We start from the raw sequence: 17684 nt of genomic DNA on the forward strand, positions 1-17684 counted from the left end.
TAAATGAAAAAGCAAGTATAAGAATAGTTGGGAGAGTAAATCTCATTATTAAATTCTATAAGTAAAAATGTGTATGCACATATTAAAATATGCACAGAAAACAACTATAAAAATATGTATCACACTTGCAGAGGGTTTACAGGAACTCTCCTCTTTCTACTAAATATTACATTAATTTATATGGGCCCATATTTATTCCCTAAGATTACAAAGCTCATACTTATGCAGAACATTTTAACATTTTGAAATGTTTAAGTCAAAAATGTAAAAACTTAAAGCATTTTTCCATCTTCTTCCTAAATGATTTTCCTGTCTTTTAATATTTTCTAGTTACTATACGCAAAACTGATTTTTCTCCTAATACATAATAACTGTCATCCTCTCAGACTTTAAAAGGTGTTATATTCAATTTTGCAAGACTATAGGAAACAAAGGCACAATGAAACAAAATAAGAATTATATTCAAAGATGTGACTTTATTGATATTTTACCCCAATTATTTATCTTCAGAACAAAAGAATGGGATGGGATATATTTTTAAAACAAAATTTAAGTGGATTCTATAATGATAGATAAAACTTGTATCTTGGGACGCCTGGGTGGCTCAGTTGGTTGAGCAGCTGCCTTCGGCTCGGGTCATGACCCCACCGTCCTGGGATCGAGTCCCACATCAGGCTCCTTGCTCGGCAGGGAGCCTGCTTCTCCCTCTGCCTCTGCCTGCCATTCTGTCTGCCTGTGCTTGCTCTCTCCCCCTCTCTCTCTGATAAATAAATAAAATCTTTAAAAAAAAAATAAAAAAAACTCGTATCTTAATTTTCATTTATATATCTCATAGGTTGTACCAATAACATTTTTTCAGTAAGTATAACACTCGTTCATCAAAATATTTTCCAAAGATCATCAAACTTTTTCTTTTATTAATGGCTTTAATCTTGATTTATGGCATCAATATTTCTCCATCTAAACTCAAAACAACAATTTTGATACTAAAAAAAATTTAGATCAAATACACCTCTACTATATTAAACATTTTTACTATTTATACTTGATTTTCAAAATAAAGATATACGCTCACTAGACTTCATCCTTGTAAAAATAATTTTACTTTCCTAAAATATTTTAAAGAATTGAAAAGAATGCATCTTTACTTTACCCAGTTGCTGATGTGGGTGTCTGTCATAATTACTGTGGCAGAAATGGATTCCATCTTTCTCATCTATGATCTTCTCTGATGAAAGCCAACTAAGACGTCTCATCTTAAGTAATCTTGGAGAGCTTTCCGGAAAACTATCTCTAGTATCCAAAACCACATCTCCCGGAAGAATGGGAGGAACGACTCTCTTTAAAAAATCCATTTTAAGGTTCTTCTGTATTACTAGACCCACAAGCACATGGAAAGATGTTTGCACCAACTTCCTGATGAGAAGGTCAGTTACACTATTTGTGTCAAAGAGCAAAGAAACGTCACGTGAACTTAGGTGGTGCCGAATGCCAGCAGGTCAACCACCAGCTGTTCCAAAGCTGATTTTTAAGACATTTGCTGTTCGCACTGATAACAAACCAGACAGCTCTAGCCCATGAAACCGCACTTCGTTCATACACAGCCATACACGTACGGGTACAATGGGTGTTAACAGCAATATGGAGACTATAAAATGCCTAGCATCTGCTTGGTTTAACATTTAGACTTTGAAAATCTAAGCTGGGATAATGTTAAGACAAATTTACTTTACTTTGGGGCGTGTCTTACTTTTTTTTTTTCCATGTCTTTACTTTTAAAGAAACTTACAACTGAAGTGCAAAACAGTAACTTGTATTCAAAAGATAATTCTTATCATTCTGAAAACTAACTGAGACCTCAGAAACATCAAGTTTTATGGGAGATTAAAAGCAGTAATTTAAAACTTTATACTGTATTACGAACCTTCCAAGGTACTTTTAAACACAAAAAGAACTCATTGCAGTCAATGGTGATTATCGATCGTACCAATGAAAACTTTGGCGTGAATTATCAAAAAAGATGGATAATTTAAAAATATATGGCCTAAAGAATGCAAAATTGAAGAATTTAAAGTATAAATATTTAGTTCTATAAATCCAGTAATCAACCTTACATAATTTAATTCCAAATAACTGAGCATTCTACTAAATATTTTGAAATAACAAAAGCAGCTGATCCTACTGCCTTACTGTAGTCCAGAAGCCGGACAAAATATGTCAGTGAAGTGTGCCTACATGAGACTTTAAGAACTGAAATTAGTACCTCCTTTTCTCCTTTTCTTTGCCTGCCCTCTGGTGGGGGTACAAAGTGAGCAAGAAGTAAATAAATAGAAGGATCACGTAAGATAGAAACTCCCTATGTAACCAAATTTATAACTTTGAAGGATATACATTTTAATAATAATTTTTAAAAATCTGATTCACTCAGTGAGTGAGCACAATCTCATTCTAATACTCAAACAAAGAAAATAATTTACATTATTTTAAAAGATGAAGCATAAAAGTTTATATAGCTATCAGGAAATATTGCAATATAAAGGGGTGCCTGGCTGGCTCAGTCGGTTAAGCGTCTGTCTATGATCTCTGGGCCCTAGGATCGAACCCCAGATGGGGCCCCCTGCCCAGCAGAGAGCTTGCTTCTCCCCCCACCCCTCTGCCACTTCCCCTGCTTGTATGCTCTTTCGCTCTCTCTCTCGTTCTATCGCAAATAAATAAAATCTTAAAAGAAAAATCTTAAAAAAATCTAAAAAGAGGGGCACCTGGGGAGCTCAGTGGGTTAAAGCCTCTGCCTTCGGCTCAGGTCGTGGTCCCGGGGTCCTGGGATCGAGCCCCACATCGGGCTCTCTGCTCGGCAGGGAGCCTGCTTCCTCCTCTCTCTGCCTGCCTCTCTGCCTACTTGTGATCTCTGTCTGTCAAATAAATAGATAAAAATATTTTAAAAATAAATAAAAAAGAAAAATCTAAAAAGAAACAAAAATCTTTAAAAAAAAGAAAAATTCAGAACTTTTGGTTCTAAATTGCTGAGTGTTTAATCATTATTCTACCACATTGTGAAGTCAACTATTTTTTATTTCATTCATTTAAAAGATATTAATTGAAGGTCCTCTACATGTAAAGCAGCAATATATTATTAAGGTTCAGGGAAAATTAAGAGGATTTATTAATACGTATCCTGTGTCCGGGAATCCTATAGTAAAAATGAAGGAAAAACAAGGAAATCAAATGAAAGACTTAAATTTCTTACCCTAAAGCAGGACCGTACTTACTAGAAAACAATGTTGACTTTCAAAAAATACTCCTAAGAAATGGATGTTCTCTTAACCCCCGAGCATGAAAGGATAAAAACTCCTATCTGTACAGCCTATTCCCCACACACAGAAAAAAATAACTGGTTAGAACCGTAATCGGTACGTCTGAAGAGCTGAGAAGCTACTGCTGTGTCTTCTGGGGTCTTTCCCTCTACTTCTCAGTAGATAGGATCACATATTCTTTCCAACTTCGGTTTGTGGTTCTCTTGAGGTCCCGTTATAGGTCTCCCTTATCTTATGGAGCCCAGAAACAGTGGTTTATAACACAGGCTGATAATGGAGGGCAAGTTCCTTTCTTTGTTCATGATATACAAGATAACCGCCTGTGTCTCTATGAACCCCACTTTCTCAACTGCACTTTCAACTGGCGAAGGAAAAGGCAAGGATTAGGTGTTACAGAAGAAGTCACAAGATTTTTCTCAGATTTCTCTTTCCACAGATGTTTGCTGAGCGCCTTCTACAATGGCCTGTGCAATGTACAAGGGCACTGAAAATATGTCTCTGCTCCCAAGGAGCTTACGATTTATTTAGGAAGGGAAAGAAACTCTCACAACTACAGTTCTTCCTGTGGGCTTGGCCAAGGCTTTGTTAAACCAGCATTGTGGTTTGATTTCCTCTGCCTAATCTGCTTCCTAACCTCCCCTCTTGGCAGGTGTTGATCCCTAACGAACATCCTGGAAGCCAGACTTTTTCAACATCAGCTTTGGAAGGACCCACCCTGAGACATACAGTATGGGGAAAGCACAGCATTTCAGGGACACTCCAGTGACAAGACTGTGCCCATCACTAGCTAAATCTATGAGGAAAGGCCATGAAGTCTCGTTGCTTGTTGATATTTCTAAGATCTTGGGTTGATGATCACAGCTTCCAACTCCTGGTACAGGAGTCAGGATTAAAAAATTATACTAGAAGTCAGTCACTCACATCCAGCATTTAAAAATCTTTTTAGACTGCACAGTCATTATTCAGTCTTTAGAATATTTATTATCATCTTACCGGAGAACTCAAGACAGTAATTTCTCGGTGGTAACTTGAATCATCTAATCCTGACTGTGGTGGGACTCTTGAGCAGTAGTTCTGAGAGTTAAGCATTTAGGTGTTAATCATCCAAGATTCATATAAATGGCTTCAGTTCTAAAGGGAAACAAAATATAAGATTTACACATAAGATACATTTCTAAGTACGTTTGTGGTGCTTATAGCCGTCTTTCCTTCTGAACAGATGATAAGGGAGAGTCACTGAGTGCTGTCAGTCATCTTTAATACTGCTGCACTGTATTTTTTCTAAATCTGTTATTACGAAAAAACTCAAACCAATTCAAAATTATTGAGAATAGTATAATGACCCCCACCGTTATGAACTCCTAGCAAACTATATTTCACTGATACCTCCACCCACCCCTCAACCCCTTAGCCCACCAATCTGGATTATCCTGAAGCAAATTCCTGACATGGTACCACTGCATCTGTAGATAATTCTTTATCTCTTTAAGGTACAAATTTACTTTTTAAACATAAGCCAATTATGATAATATCTACAATTAACTAATTATAATTTATAACATCAAATACCAATCAGTGCTCAAATTTCCCCAACTGTATCAGAGTATTTTTTTTAAGTTCGTTCTAATCCAGATCTAAACAAAATCCATATAGGCAATTGTTACTGGGTCTCTTAAATCCGTTTTAATCTACAGTTTCCCCTCTTCCTTTCTTTTCTTCACAGGGACAAGTAATGCTTTTACTAGCCAATGCTTGAACTAACATGTCAATACCTTCATTATACAATAGAATAAACAAATTTGCAAAGTAGTTGATATACCCATGAGGCCTAGTATTTACTTCATTTACAGAAAAGTTATGGGATACATATTTTTTGAAGTCCTATTATATTAACTGATGGAGTTATGGGTTATAAGTTATTATACCACATCTAAAACAACTGGATGGGGGCGCCTGGGTGGCTCAGGGGATTAAAGCCTCTGCCTTCGGCTCAGGTCATGATCCCAGGGTCCTGGAATCGAGCCCCGCATCAGGCTCTCTGCTGGGCGGGGAGCCTGCTTCCCCCTCTCTCTCTCCCTGCCTCTCTGCCTACTTGTGATCTCTGTCTGTCAAATAAATAAATAAAATCTTTAATAAATAAATAAAACAACTGGATAGTTACTAAGAATAAAACCAATGAACACAGAGAGTTATCTTTTTACTATACATAAGAACTCAGGTAATTGTACATATTCCATGTTTTTAATACCACTGAAAGTCTTGGCATTTTTCAATAGCTAAATAGGCCACATTTTAAAACTGGCATTGAATATTCAAATTAACTTCATTTGAAATCATAACCGGTTTTTTACTACTTTTTTTCTGTTTAATGAATTTAATCTCCAACCCAAGAGAAAGGACTAACTACTCTCTGAAATATTAATTTTGAACTTAACCTTAATTTAAAATTCCCTTAGCCAAGTTAGAAAAATATGATATTCTATTTGCTGACAGGCATAACTGATTAAATCATGATTAAAACCAAACCTTCGAAGCCAAAGAACTTATAAATATGAATATTTTGACTGCCCCACCAAGTTATTTCTGAATCTGTAAACAAAACGATATCCGCAATTCTACCATAATTCTTGATACTGTTTTATCATCTTAGGTCATGGAATCATTTCTCCCTCAAAGCAAATAAAGCTTATATGACAAACAGCCCATCTTTCCTGTCTATATTGGGTAGTACAGTCACAGAATAGTCTGTATTTAATGAAATTTAAACTTTCACTTCCTCTTCTAGGACAAATCACAAAACCAATTACTCCTAGAGTACAAAGCAGTTTTAGGAATACTATAACTTCAAAGAGGACCGATTTGTACCAGGATGCCCAGGTCTCTCATTGTGCTTCTGTTTTGAATTTCTTGTTCAGACACAGCAAAAGCTAATGCCATGCTTTTTATAAAAATGTGTTTTCTCTTCTTGTAACCATATTGTCAGAGCACTGTGTCATTTCAAGACTTCCCAATCTGTCTAGAATTTTCAATGACTACTTAACGATACAAAACCTTCCTATTTCCAACTTCCACTTTTGATCAAATAAACATAGGTCTTTGGTTACCTTGGGAAATGGTTGGTTTACACCTCTCTGGCCTTCATTATGGGTTATAGTCATTTTTAGCAGGGTTGGGTTTTATTGTTTTCCTTTTGGTTTGGGGTTTCTTTCTGCATGTCAATTGTCCTCTCCATCTTGTGTCCATATATATTCACTTAACATGGGACTCATTTTAACTCTCCTTTCACTTGATTAATTTGGAGAATATTTTATCTACAAAAAGAGTCATTTCTATTACTACTTTGATAATACTACTTTTGACATGGTTAAGGTCAAACAGGTTGTAACTGAGGTCCTGGTGTACATGTAATCAATGCTATAGTTTCTTATTTTAAGAAAAAAGTCATATAAACAAGAGTGACCTGCAGAGGTCAGTTGGTATTGGGCAACACTGAAGAAACTGTAAATAGTCAACCAACACAAGCTTTGAGGAGTAAGGCTTTAAACATGCAGCAAGAAAAATGATCTAGAAGCGTCCATGTGCAATAAAGAGAACAGTGGCCCAGCTCTGGTGCTCGGGAGGATCTCAGGTCAAATGAAGTCCTCCAAGGACAGCCTTGTTTCACTTCAGCCCAAAAGTAAAAGAGAAAGTTGAATGGGTGTTCAGATAGCACATTAACCTCATTTCCTTTCTGAACAGGATTACTAGAATTATAAAGAACAGAAATCTATAAATTTAATGTATCTTAATTGTAGGAAGACACTTGAAGTATAGGTCTATAATTTACAATGATACAGAAAATAATCTCAGGCAAACAGAGCAAAAATTAAGAGTAAATGAATCTCAGGGATGTTCATTATAATATTCTTAATGCTTGTCTATATACTTCATAATTCCAAAAGGAGAACAAGGCAGTTATGACGTCTAGCACAAAGTAGAAAGAAAAGAAAAGAAAAACTTAATTATTACATAACTGATGAGAAGGCTGCTTCATAAAGAAATGGAAATCTCTGCTTACTGTGTTTTTAAGGAAAAAGCTGTTAGAAAATGCCATAGAAATGGTTATCCCACTAGGTGAAATAATTAACTTCAAGGATTCCAACTCAAAACTCTAAATTTGACTTCTGGATGTATTTGATACTTACACGGTTGACCTTGAACAACATGGGGTTAAGAGTGCTGACTTACGCACAGTCAAAAATCTGCTTAGACTTTGACTCCCCAAAAATTAAACTGCTAAACTTCCTGTCAACCATTGACAGGAAGCCTTACCAATAACAAACACTTGCTTAACACATATTTTGTAGGTTGTATGTGCTATATACTATATTCTTACAATAAGGAGAAAAATGTTCAGAAAATCATAAGAAAAAAGACATACTGCATTTATTCACAAAAATCCATGTCTACGTAGACTGGCACACTTGCAAACCCGTGATGTTCAAGGGTCAACTGTGCTTGAATACTAAAATATGTAGGGACTAGAAATTCATTATATTTCAACTAAAGAAAGAAACCAGGTTGCAAGATATGTAATCTAGGAGGGCAAATTCCTGCCCTTCTATTAAAATTATTCTGGGAATCTCACAAGGCCTGTTAAAATGATGCAAAAGACCAAAATGATTCAAATGTTCTGACAGCCTTTTAGAATAAGGATGTGATCGTTTTCAAATAAATTTAGAATAATCACAGCTCCTATTCACAGTAGCAAAATAATTTGGAAAAATATAAAATCCAGTAATTTTTATAATCTGCCAAAAATTTTATAAAGTATGAGAAATCTATTCACATAAAATCAAGTGCAGGCAGCAAACAATTATTCAAATATCTTTTATGTCTGACTGGTAAAAATCATTAACATAAAAAAAGTACCATCATCCCTTTAATTAACAAAGAAAACTGATGATTCACAAAATCTACAGCTTCCATCACAGTTCAATTTTTAGAAATTCACTTTTTCTCTAATTTTAGAAATGCTATCGTTTTTACAATTTTTAAACTGGGCTTGCACCTTTACCCTTCTGTTATTCTTTTTAACCTTCTCCCAAATTTCAATTTTAAGGAGTACAAAATTTATTACACTAAGGTAATCACAGATTATGCTATATTACCTGCTAAAAATGCTGTATAATGGTACTGAGCTAAAATAGGGTTTCACTGCAAAAAAAAAAGAAAAAGAAAAAGAAAAGAAAATCTAAATTTCTTGCTGATAAAGCAACGTTCTCTGTAGGTAAATTTATCAACATTTTGTTGATTTTACATTTTTACCCAGAATAGCAGTTGTTATCATACTACTTGATCTAATGAAAACAAGTGGCAAAATTTTCCATTCAAAAATTTAAGGGGAAGTTTTGTACAAAGGTTTCATTCATTGAATCAAACGAAAACAGCACCAGAGCACTAGCACTACATTTTCTAATATACTGATGAATATGTACGGTTCAGAATAATTTTCCTATTACATTTCCATACTGGCATGGAAAAAGAAGAGGAATTCAATCCCAAAAGTATCATACCAATGTTCTGCCTACTCATCTAGATTTAAACACCAAGAGAAAAATTTTATTTTTCGTATTTTTTAAAAAGATTTTATCTATTTATTTGACATAGAAGGAGTACAAGCACCGGGAGCAGCAGGCGGAGGGAGAGAGAAGTGAGTTCCCCGCAAAGCAGGGAGAGCCGACACGGGGCTCGATCCCAGGACCCTGGAATCATGACCTGACCCAAAGGCAGACTCTTAACCAACTGAGCCACCCAGGCATAACCAAGAGAAAAATTTAAAATAAATGTAAAAGCAGATCATTAAGACATCAACCTCACTAAATCTGGAATGTATTCCAATCTCTAACTTCTATAAATCTATCACTATCCATGCCATATATAAATGTACAGAAATCATACATTCAACAAAGACTTATTAAGCAGACCTACATGCCAGGAACAGATAGAGAAGTGAATAAAACAGACAAAAATCCCTGACCTCATGAGGCGCACCCTCCAACAGAAGCTTGTGTTTTGGGGAGTCTTTCATTTAAAAATCTGAAAAAAACTGCTGAAGGTCTCTCCTTCCAAAATGCACATATATACCTAATTTTGCAGTGTATGAACCCTTCTAATCCAATCATTAATCATGGGTTAAGAAACCCTGATAAAAATCCTCCTTGTGTTTATTTTCTAGTTCTGCCGTTTATAGCAGTTTCATAATTTTACTGTTCATAGTAAAAAAAAAATAAAATAAAATAACTTTTTCTCCATTAAAATACTTATAGCCTTCAAATTTCAATGTAATGTTTTCTATTTATTCCAATCGTACCTCTTACAAATTTCTAGGCTGTCAGATTACCTTTTATCAATATTGGTCTTTCTAAAAAACTCAATCCTAATGTCTCTGGTAGCTTCACAAGGAAATTTTCTGATTTCATTAATTATTCTCTGGACCCCCTTGAGTTAAAATCCCCTTCCCACTACCCAAATCTCCTGTTAGTCTTTGAAGCAAGGTCACCTACAGAATCTCTGGAAGAAATATGCTCAAGAGAAACCACAATAAAACCTTAAATCATTTAACAGAAACTATCAACTAATTAACCAAAAATTTTCTGTTTTTGCTTGTCACAAGAACAGTGCCTCCTTAGAAAATAATAAAAAATGGGGAAAGGTCTTTTTTCTTTAAAAATGCAACCCCTAAAATATTTTCTGGGGTCACTACAGTCTCTAATCAAGGTGCTGTTTTATATGTATAATTTTTAAAGTTATACAATGGAAGTCACACCCTGAGGTCCTATCAGGTAAAACATCAAAGAAACTGCATGCAAATATGGTATGAATATTTTGTACATTTTTATAAGACAATTTCCAATAAAAAGGTTGCTGGGCTAATTCAAGTTTTCAGTTTTTCAGAAAAATGAAAAAGCAAATGGTCGCAGGGCCATAGAAGTAAATGAGCACCACAGAAACTCCCAAAGTTGGTCTCTTCTCTCTTCCTGTTGACGGTCTCCAGCAGGCTTAGAGAAGCCTGACTTTTTATAAGAGCAACTATGAAAGCACAAATTCCCCTTGATGTTTAGATGATCTCTTTCTCCCAAATTTATAGCCCCCAAACAACTTAAGTCAAAGGAGGAATGATCATTTGTCATCTTCAATCTCAAGATTTGTATCAAAAGCTTTTAAGATGTTTTTATATTCTTTGACCCAATAATTCTACTTCTCAGACCTTTTTTCTAGGAAGATAATCAGAAGTACACATACAGATTTATTCGCAAAGATGTTCACTGTACCATTATTCCTATGAGCAGAAAGCTATAGAAGAGGCACAGAAACATACACCACGGAATATTCAGGAAATAAAGTGTTATCTGTCAATTAAATAAGACTTTTTACTACTATACCACAATAGTCACCATATATCTTAAGGTAAAAAGAGAGTAACCGAACAGTATTTAGAGTATTTTTCCAAATGTTTGGGAGTTAAAACTACATTTGGAAGCAAAGAATAGGGAAGCCTGGTTGGCTCAGTAGGAAGGCTGTGAGACTCTTAACCACAGGGTCATGAGTTAAAGCCCCATGGTGGGTGTAGAGATTACTACAAAAACTAAACTAGATCCAAAAAAAAAAAAAAAAAAAGCAAAATAAAAAAAAAAAAAAAAACTAAACTGGAAAAAAAAAAGCAAACAATATAAACATAGAAAGATAGAATCAAACTGTCAAGGCGCTGAATCTCTGTGTCCCTATTGCCTCATCTACAAAATAAGAATAATAAAACCTCTCACAGCTATTAGGAGAATTAAGTATAAAAGATGAAAAATGTTTAGTGACTGACACACAGTAAGTACTGAATAAATGTTTATTATTTATTAATTTGTATCACATATTCTGACAACCTGATGTGTAACACTTCCAAAAAAATGTAATGAAGAAATAAAAATCAGTCATAATTCTAACACCTAGAGAAAGCCGCTTACTAATTCATGTTAATATCTGGGTTCATTTCTTTCAGGTCTTTCGATATGGACTAGATGTTTTATAAAACTGGTGTCACACTGTATCATTTCTAGCAATTACAAAACATTTTATAAATACATTATGTGCATTTAATCATTTCATTATTATTGAGTGAGGTTCAACTCTTCACTGTTATAAATAATATTGCAGTAAATATCTTAATTGGCAGTCTTTGTATACATTTTTTTTTAAGATTTTTATTTATTTATTTGACAGACAAAGATCACAAGTAGGCAAGAGGCAGACAGAGAGGAGGAAGCAGGCTCCCTGCCGAGCAGAGAGCCCAATGCAGGGCTAGATGCCCGGACCCTAGGATCACGACCTGAGCTGAAGGAAGAGGCTTTAACCCACTGAGCCACCCAGGCGCCCTGTATACATCATTTAAATTCCCTCAAGAAAGAATCTAGGACCAAAATTTCTATCTCAAGCCATGTGAAAGGCACTTGGCTTCTTTCCCCTGCTGACCTGTATGGAATGCAGACACACACTAGGTGTTCAAAAATGCTGACTTTTCCTTTTTCTCCAGGGGCACTTAGAAGATAATCATTTGCTTTCTCACTGTAACTTTTCTATTGTTTTTTGACACAAATGCTTACCAAGTATTTCACTTTTTTTCATTTAGCCCATTTAAAGGATCTCACATTTCCTTTGTATCGCTCTAATATCCCCAACACAATCTGAGTACTCAGAACTTCAGTACCTTCCCCAAAAGGTGAAGATTCTAGCTTTATAGGTCTAGAAATGAAGTCCTGGTCTCTTGGCAACACATCCTGAAATATTTATGGATGATGTTTCATGGCCAGGAGACAGCATCAAGGTACCTGGGAACTGGAGAAAGGGAGTGGGTAAAGGTAACAAAAAGTTGATAAATGTTGAAGCTGGGGATGGCCACATGTAAAAAAATTACATTTTTTAATTACCTTTGGTGGGAGACATTGTTTTTAAATCTTTAAAAAATATAATTATTAAAATCTATAAAACAATGGTAAGTTTTAGCTTGTACCATAATTCTTACAGATTAATTCAATGATCATAAAAAAAAAAGCAAGACCAAACATATTTAAGCCAAATTCGAAAGCGAAGTAAACAACCACAGTATTTAGAATCTCTCAATTATACTTGCCAGTAATTCCCACAGATAAAAACATACTACAATGCCTTTTTCCAAACCATGGCTTCAGCATACCATGCTGATTCTCCAAAACAATATTAGTATTTATATTGTGCATTACAAGAATACAATTATGCCTCTGTATGTGCCCACATGAATATCTGATAAGTAGTTTTATTATGTACTAGTATTAAATAATCCAAATTCTCTTGGTGCTTAAATCACATCTTGGTACCAAGTTAGGCACATTGTAAACAACACTTACAGATTAACAGTTAGCTCCACCGACATGTTTTTTGTACCCAGAGGCAGTGCAATGAAAAAAACAACAAACAAACAAACAAACAAAAACCTCACTGCATGACTTTTATTCAGATGAACTATGGTAAAAAATCACCTGTGTATATTTCTACCTGGTATATTTCTACCTGTGTAGAAAAGTTTACCCTGATGTCAGGTCACGACAGCAAGAGAGCATTGCAAAAAGAAGAAGTCATATATCTAGGGATAAGTATCAATGGCTGCTCCCCAGGTTTAAAATAAAGGTGAAATAGACAGATTAGAGAGATGTTTCCAAACTCTCCTCTGCCGTAAAAAAAAAAAAATTAAAAAAAAAACACTGTATATAAATGTACTTATAATACATTTTATATAACAACCCAGAATATATATATGTGTGTGTGTTATGTATACATACACACACCCACATGATACGCTTGAAATAATAATCCGCAATACATTTTGGTAAGTCTCCAATCTATTTTTAAAAAGTGTTACATTCTAGTCACTACCCACTAAAACAATTTCTTGAGTTCATAGTTTTAAATCCCTAGACTTAAAAAAAAATGGCCCACAATTCCTCCTGCTTACTAACAAAGGAGATGGAAGAGATACTTGAAAAGCTACACATTTCACTCCAGCCAATCATCCGCCTGCTAGAACTCTCTCCCCGGCACAGAAAATGACATTATTACTTATCTGGGAGGATGGGGAGGTGGGGGACAGAAAACAATGAAGTGGGTTGGAATCAAAAGACTGCTGCTTACACACACACACACACACACACACACACACACACCCATCCAAGAGAAGATAATCTCTTACATTTTTTTATTCCTGTTCTAAAATTCTGTGGTTCTAAGAACTGGCTCTGACAGTATGAGTCCCAAAAGGGTAAAAAATTCATCGTTGCATCTCCCACAGTACCTAGCAAAATGGCTTTCATAAAAATAATAAAGCACTAAATAAAAATTAAATTTGACTATTAATATACAAACTAAGCATATTTTTATATATTAGTTATTATAATTTTATATATTTACATATAAATGTAAAGGTTTCATCAAACCTACGCTGTCTACACACTATTAAATGTAAAAAAAAATCAATGCTATTGTGTATTATTTGAAATCTCACAAGCATAAAAATATAAAATATATTATGTGTATATCTACATATGTATCTGTATATATAATATCTATGTGGCAAAGCAAATACCATTTTAATTACATTGTCCATAAAGGGATAAAACAACTCACTGTAAAATTATTCTAAAACTCAGAATCAAATTATACACTAACTTTTAGTTTCAATCATACTTTTTCCCCCCTACCTGCTTAATGATATTATTAATTAGTAAAGAAATCAGCAAAACTAGGCCCTGTACAAACAAAAAATAACAGCAAACAACTGGGCAATATAAAACTTTCATAATTCAACCATGATTTATAGTACTCCGAAGTTCACCAGTTCTTGGTTCAAATGATCTCCTCTGGTTTTGTCTTAGAAGGAACAGTTTTCTCCAAAAAAAAAAAATCTCAATGACATCAAAGTTTTGCCTATATATATTAACTTTCAGTAAATTATTACAGTTTAATTGAAGCAGGGCAGTGGTGGGGAGGAAAGAAGAGCCTACATAAAGGACTTTCAATTTTAAATCCCAATAAGACTTTTGATAGGGGTTCCTGGGTAGTCCAGGTGGTTAGGTGGCCAACTCTTGATTTGGGCTCAGGTCATGATCTTAGGATTCTGGGATCAAAATCCGTATGGCTCCATGCTCAGTGCAGAGTCTGGCTGGGATTCTCTCTCTCGCTCTCCCTTTACTCTACCCCTGCTCTCTCGCGCTCTCTCTCTCTAAAATGAATAATCTTTTTTTTTTTAAAAGATTTTATTTATTTATTTGACAGACAGAGATCACAAGTAGGCAGAGAGGCAGGCAGAGAGAGAGAGGAGGAAGCAGGCTCCCTGCTAAGCAGAGAGCCCAATGCGGGACTTGATCCCAGGACCCTGAGATCATGACCTGAGCTGAAGGCAGTGGCTTAACCCGCTGAGCTACCCAGGCACCCTAAAATAAATGATCTTAAAAAAAAAAAAAAAACCTTTTATAAATAAGGACAATAAAGCCAATCCCTATACCTTTTATAAGCTATAAAATGCCAAGTGATGCATCAGAAGACCCCTTTCTCAAAATAACCTGAAAACTACAACACAACTTTCACCTTCTTTCCATAAGGTCTACCTAAAATTCCTATTAGTTTGAGGTTTCGAATTACTTGGAAAAAAATTTGAAAATTTAACATAATTAACATAATTTCTGAGGAAAATGTTTACAAACGTTTTCATTACTAAGAGGATATTTTTTTTAAGATTTATTTATGTTGGGGGGAGAGAGAGCATGAGCCAGAGGGGCAGAGAGAGAGAGAATGTGCTAAGCACAGAGACTGACCTCGTGACCCTGAGATCATGACCTGAGCCAAACCCAAGTTAGACACCAACCAACTGCATCACCCATGCACCGCTAAAAGAATAATGTATTTTATTTTATTTATTTACTTTAATTTATTTGACAGACAGCAATCACAAGTAGGCCGAGAGGCAGGCAGAGAGAGGGGCGGGGGAAGCAGGCTCCCTGCTGAGCAGAGAGTCTGATGCAGGGCTCGATCCCAGGACCCTGGGGGTCATGACTTGAGCCGAAGGCAGAGGCTTTAACCCACTGAGCCACCCAGGCACCCCCAAGAATAATGTATTTTAATGAGAAATTCCAAATTTCCAGTTCTAGTTAACATTTCCCACCTTTTCCCAGATTTCTAGATTTTAACTACTAAAAATCAAAATTAAACATACCTTGAAAAAGCTTCATGGAGAAGGACTTGAAATGCTCCTTGAAAGAAATAAAGGAAACAGAGAATTTGCACTGGCATAAGAGAAAGAAATAAGAATGGGTATGATGGGAGTGGTAGAGGATACAGGATAGGATTAGTTTCTCTTGAGCTCTTTCATTAAAGATTTGTTAGCAATAACATCCAACGATATTACTGGACCAGTTAATGAGGAGTCTCCACAAGCCCCAGGGAGATATGCACTTAACTCATGGTCAAGCCTGAGTTCCCAGGATGTGCACTAAGTGGTACCTACAGAGACACAACCACCACCACCCAGAAACTTACAGACCAGCCAGAAGAGACAATGTGTGATGACAGTTTCAGGTGCTTTGGCAAAAGTTACCCAAATATGTGCAAGCAACAATCAGATACAGACAAGGGAAACAATCTTCAGTGTAAGTGGAAGAGGGGACAGGAAAGACCTCTCCAAGTAAGCGGGGCTCACCATCTCTGCAGTCAGAAGACTCACTGCATCGACAATCTGGGACTCTACAGACAACTTTTTGCCTCTCTTGGAGGAGACAGCTAGCTGTTGATTAAAAAAACAAAAAACTGGGACGCCTGGGTGGTTCAATCAGTTAAGGTGTCTGCCTTTAGCTCAGGTCACGATCCCAGGGTCCTCGGATCAAGTCCCACATAGGGCTCCTTGCTCAGCAGCAAGGCTGCTTGCCCCTCTGCCTGCTGCTCCCCGCTGCTTATGCTTGCCTGCTCTCTATGACAAATAAATAAAATCTTAAAAAAAATTTTTTTAAATAAATAAGATAAATTAAAAATAAAATTTTTTTTAAAAGCCAATCATTTAAGTAACCTATTAAAGCTCAAAAAAACATGATTGTAGGCCTGTGAGCCACAGCTTCCCCATGTGACAAGCTCTGAAGTTGGGTGCTATCCCATACCATCCTTGTTACGCAACGGTGCCTGGCTTTATCCCAGAAATGGTGATCTTGGGGACGCCTCCTCCCCATGTTTATGAAAGGAAGTATTGTGTAGGGTGAGGTTTACACTGATTGACAGGTCCTCTCGCTCTAGAAATTTATAGAAGATGAGAAGCAATTTCTTCAGATCAAAATCCTCTGTATGGAAAATAACACGTTTCAGAGTCAGTAACAAAACAACATTCCAAATGAGTTTGGTCACTATGGATGACCATATAGAACATGCCACACAGCTTCAGCCTTCACATTCCAGCTCACGCAGTAACTCTAAAAGGACTGCACACAAAAGTCCAAAAACCCCACCCTACTCCACCAATAGGCTTTATTCTTCACAGCGGTTAAGTCAGTTTAAACAAATTACAAATATAAGAGGGTAGAATTCAGAACTGGTTCACTGTATCCAAAGAAATGGTGCCCTAAAAATGCAAATTAATTAAGTAGCCAATAAGAATGAAAAAAACAACCACTAATTATTGGAACAAACCCATAACTTCTGTAAATGTTCAACTTTGCAGCTACGGAAACTGACAAAGCTCCTAAATGAATTAAGAATACCATTCATCTGGATTCTTTTATCCTTTAAAAGAATAAGCTGTTGGGGCACCTGGATGGCTCAGTAGGTTAAAGCCTCTATCTTCAGCTCAGGTCATGATCTCAGGGTCCTGGGATTGAGACCCACATCGGGCTCTCTGCTCGGCAGGAAGCCTGCTTCCCCCTCTCTCTCTGCCTGCCTCTCAGCCTACTTGTGATCTCTGTCTGTCAAATAAATAAATAAAATATTTTTTTTAAAATAAGCTGTTATATATAAAGTTCTACGCAATAAAGTTCTTAATCTAAAATGTAATTATGGGGGCGCCTGGGTGGCTCAGTGGGTTAAGCCGCTGCCTTCGGCTCAGGTCATGATCTCAGGGTCCTGGGATCGAGTCCCGCATCGGGCTCTCTGCTGAGCAGAGAGCCTGCTTCCTCCTCTCTCTCTCTGCCCGCCTCTCTGCCTACTTGTGATCTCTGTCTGTCAAATAAATAAATAAAATCTTTAAAAATAATAATAATAATAATAATAATAATAAAATGTAATTATGATTTCAGTGTTTTTATATTGACTCTGAACCTCAGAGTTAAAGATTTAAGC

General features: G+C 36.0%; 1 protein-coding gene across 4 annotated transcripts in view; it reads right to left on the bottom strand.

Annotated features, from left to right (window-relative positions):
- Positions 1-17684, bottom strand: part of FRYL (FRY like transcription coactivator) — a 221575-nt gene that overhangs the window by 187836 nt on the left and 16055 nt on the right. For 2 of the 4 annotated variants that reach the window (XM_059383621.1, XM_059383604.1), the window contains exon 2: positions 4305-4442. The exons of 1 other annotated variant lie outside the window; for it this stretch is intronic. The gene's annotated coding sequence lies outside the window, so the exon portion shown is untranslated. Of the gene's footprint in view, positions 1-2759; positions 2902-4304; positions 4443-17684 lie in introns of those variants that run through there. One more of the 4 variants, XM_059383614.1, reaches the window with a different exon arrangement.

This window comes from Mustela nigripes, chromosome 1 (genome assembly GCF_022355385.1).
Source record: "Mustela nigripes isolate SB6536 chromosome 1, MUSNIG.SB6536, whole genome shotgun sequence".
NCBI lineage: Eukaryota > Metazoa > Chordata > Mammalia > Carnivora > Mustelidae > Mustela > Mustela nigripes.